Below are 4,239 nucleotides of genomic sequence, written 5' to 3' on the forward strand. Positions count from 1 at the left end.
CTTGCGCGCGGCGCAATTTCTCATCATGTTATGATTGTGGACTAATGTGCATATTCCTAGCTAAGGTCACAGATTGTCAGATTTGAAACACAATTTTACTAAGCTGTGGTTATAAAATGATGCGACTGTGTGACTGCTCATGTTTTAAACATGAATGCTGCAGTGCAGTGCGTGTCTGTTTATGAAGGGAAACTTTTACTTTGTCAGTGTCCTCTGCTATTGTTAGTACCTGCATCATCTGAAGAACTTTTTACTGAAATCCTGGGGCTTCTGGTGTCTTCATCTATTTTTCTAGTATCCTTCATTTTCTGCCCTCCTGGTTTGAACGACTGCTTCTTCAGACACCTTGGCAAATTGGCACGAGCCGCGTTAAGTTGAAGCCGTTTTTTTATTTCTCGTAATGACCGATCAAACCATTTGTGCACTGGGGTGGGGGAGGTGGGGGTTCTTGATCTTGATTTTGCAGGAAATGCAAAATATCTGCATCATTTATTTAATGTAAATATAGCGCAATCTCCCTCTCTCAAAAACCATCTTATTTTGAAATTAATTAGAACCATTAATCACAAACTTAATGAGGGCCCAGTTCTGGGCCCCCCTATCCCAGGGCCCGGGACAAAAAGCCCTTTTGTCCCCCCCTGTCGGCGGGGCTGGACCCTACATTTAATGGTGCAAGCCGTGCGAGGAAGTTATCCACACCCAATAATGTAATTTCGATTGCATAACTGCAATTGAACCTATATTTAACGTTGCCCCTTGGTAAGGGAGAATATTCCTCACACCCATTAATTGCAAGAGTACCTACAACGTTATGTTATTTGTATGGCCTAAGACCAAACCATTACTGATTTATGGAGTAATCAGTACTATTTCAGACCGTGACACGGTTAACCCTCCTGTTATCCTTGGGGTCTATTTGACCCCATTCAATGTTTAACACCTGAAAAATACATGAAGTACATATTTCTTCTGCCTCATCTTTGATGACTTTTCCTAAATAGATGGGATAAATGTGAAAAAAGTGAAATTTCCAAAAAAATGTTTTTCCCAAGTGCTGTACACATTTTGGTTACATCCGTGTTCCTTGGGGTCAATTTGACCCCAATGCTTTCAAGTGTATAAAACATAAATGGAACATCCATATTTTGCAAATAAATGTTAAAATCTGTTTAGATTATGTGAAATACATGGAAATAAGCTATTCAGCCATGTTTCTTCTGAACATTTTGCTTTTGTTTGGGCCCTGATAAATAAAAATACTAATAACATGGGGAGGCCTAAAACTAATTCACGGCAACATTTTGGACAGTGGTGGCTACTACAGCTTTGACATTTTGACAAAATCCACCATCTGAACATTGTTGTACCTATAGCACCCCCCCCCCCCCCCAACCCTGTACCCTGGGAGATAGCCTACTTTTGCATCCTCCCACTACACGCACACACTACCATAAGATGGGTCATATAGTCAGCATTGCTGTGCATGCTGTTCTGTGCCCACCATACATAATTACAAGTGATGGTATATTTGAAGAGAAGATTTATGATTGTGATCCAAAGATTGAAATGGACTGTTCTGATGGTGACAAGCCGTTGTACTTCTTTAGATGGATGCGATCTCAAGGTTGGTTGCTATGTTGAGAGATATAATGGTGCAGGTCTTCTCCTCTGTTCAGTATGTTGTTCCAAATTGACATGGTGGTCTGCAGCATTGGTTATAAACTGGTGCTACCTGAAAAGGCAGGACCTTCCAGGAACAGCACCCGCTGTAACTTTTGTGAAGGACATACACATTGACGTCCATACCAAGTTCTCCAGTGGGCATAAATAGTGAATAGAAGTAAACATAACATACAAGTTGCTAGCCCTGTCCCTTCAAACCTTACCCCACTACCATGAACATGTAATGTGTCTACAAGGAGCACATGCAAACCTTTTCTTGCTCATATGCACACCAATTCAAGTGCAGAAATAATGATAACAATGATTTTCTATGATGTTCCCAAAACTCATTTGGTTGGCAATGTATCCATGTTCTTACTAACTATTATACTTGTGTTATAAATACACATTCAAACATTCAAGGATTCAAGAATGTTGGACTTAAAAAACCTTCTGAACGTTTGGGAATATGTATATTTATTTTAGGGTGAAATTGACCCATATGGTTGTAGACAGATACTATCCTTGATAATCAAATTTGTTTTTTTCTTTTCAACTGTTATAAGTAATAGAAATACATATTTAAGGAGTATATGGAGCCACTAAAATTTCAATAATATGTGTCCATCTGTTTTTAGACAAAGTAATGACATTTTATTGCCATTTTCTCAAAATTTCGCCTAGTCATGGATTATGTTTTTTGGTGTGTGGGCTATGTGTGGGGGTGCTAGGATATATTTAAAGGACTTTTTATGTCACCAACAGATCAATAATACATAACTGAGAGATAATTGTTGTTTTCTACTGATTTTGTAGACATTTAAGTGGTTGGGGTCAAATTGACCCCAAGGATCACGGATGTTTCAAAATTTGAGGGTAACAGGAGGGTTAACACAGTGTTCGTGGACAGACACAAAATGGCACATTTCATGTATAATGGAAAGCACAGTTGTCTTTCTGACATTTTTTGTCATATTGTGATGATTACTCTGAATCAACATTTGCAATCGTCTTGGGCAAAACAAGTTTCTTTACATGCGAATATGAAGACTGAATCTGATATTTGGAAAACAAGGACAGCATGAAAAAACAAGTCAAAACCAGTATTAAATATTCATTCTTGCTGAGGGAAATAATGCCATGTCTACAATTTCTGTATTATATGAAAGATAAATGTGTGCTAATGTCCAAAAAAATCATTGGATGCAGTTAATAGTTAGTGGAATTGGCAAATAAAATCCATGGACTTAAAAGCGCTGTCGAATTGTAGAATGACCCCCATGAGTCTCTGGATAGCGGGATCTGATAGAAGGCTTTTTTGAGGTCCGTCGCGATGATATACTGCCACTGGGCTATCAAACGTAGAGTCGAGTTAACATATGGCATCAGTGAGGACTGTGGCTTACTTTACCGGCCGGGTAAACTAATGACATGGGGGGGGGGGTAAAACTAATTCACGGCAACATTTTGGACAGTGGTGGCTACTAAAGCATTTATATTTTGACAAAATCCACCAACTGAACCTTTTTGTACCTATAGCAACATCATGGCACCCCCCCCAGCACTGTACCCTGGGAGCTACTTTTGCACCTTCCCACTACACACACACGCTAGCACAAGATGGGCCAGCATACATAATTAATTATAAGTGATGGTATATTTGAAGAGAAGCTTTATGATTGTGATCCAAATATTGAAATGGACTGTTCTGATGGTGACAAGACGTTGTACTTCTTTAGATGGACGTGATCTCAAGGTTGGTTGCTATGTTGAAATGTATAATGGTGCCATTCTTCTACTCTGTTCAGTATGTTGTTCCAAATTGACATAGTTGTCTGCAGCATTGGTTATAAACTAATGTTATCTGACATAGAGAAGGAAGGAACTGCAACAGCTGTATCTTTTACGTAGGACATACACATTGACGTCCATACCACAAGTTCTCCAGTGAGTATACAAAGTGAATAGAAGTAAACATACAAGTTGCTAGCCCTGTTCCTTCAAACATTACCCCACTACCACAAACATATAATAGGCCTATGTCTACAAGGAGCACATGTAAACATTTTCTTCCTTATGTGCACACTAATTCAAGCATAGAAATAATGTAGAAAACAACCATGACCATGTAATATGTCTACAAGGTGCACATGCAAACCTTTTTCTCTTATGTGCACACTAATTCAAGTGTAGAAATAATGTAGAAAACAATGATTTTCTATGATGTTCCCAAAACTCTTTTGGTTGGCAATGTGTCCATGTTCTTATCTAACTATTGTACTTGAGTTATAAATACACATTCAAACATTCAAGGAAATTGAATGATGGGCTTAAAAAACCTTCTGAATGTTTGGGAATATGTCTAGTTCTTTTAGGGTCAAATTGACGCATATGGTAATAGATAGATACTATCCTTGATAATTAAATTTGTTTTTCTTTTCAAATGTTATAAGTAATAGAAATTCATATTTAGGGAGCATATGGAGCCACTGAAATTTAAATAATATGTGTCCATCTGCTTTTAGCCCTATGAATGACATTTTATTGCTATTTTTAATAATTTTCGCCTAGTCATGG

Source organism: Engraulis encrasicolus, unplaced genomic scaffold (assembly GCF_034702125.1).
Source record: "Engraulis encrasicolus isolate BLACKSEA-1 unplaced genomic scaffold, IST_EnEncr_1.0 scaffold_70_np1212, whole genome shotgun sequence".
Classification (NCBI taxonomy): Eukaryota; Metazoa; Chordata; class Actinopteri; order Clupeiformes; family Engraulidae; genus Engraulis; species Engraulis encrasicolus.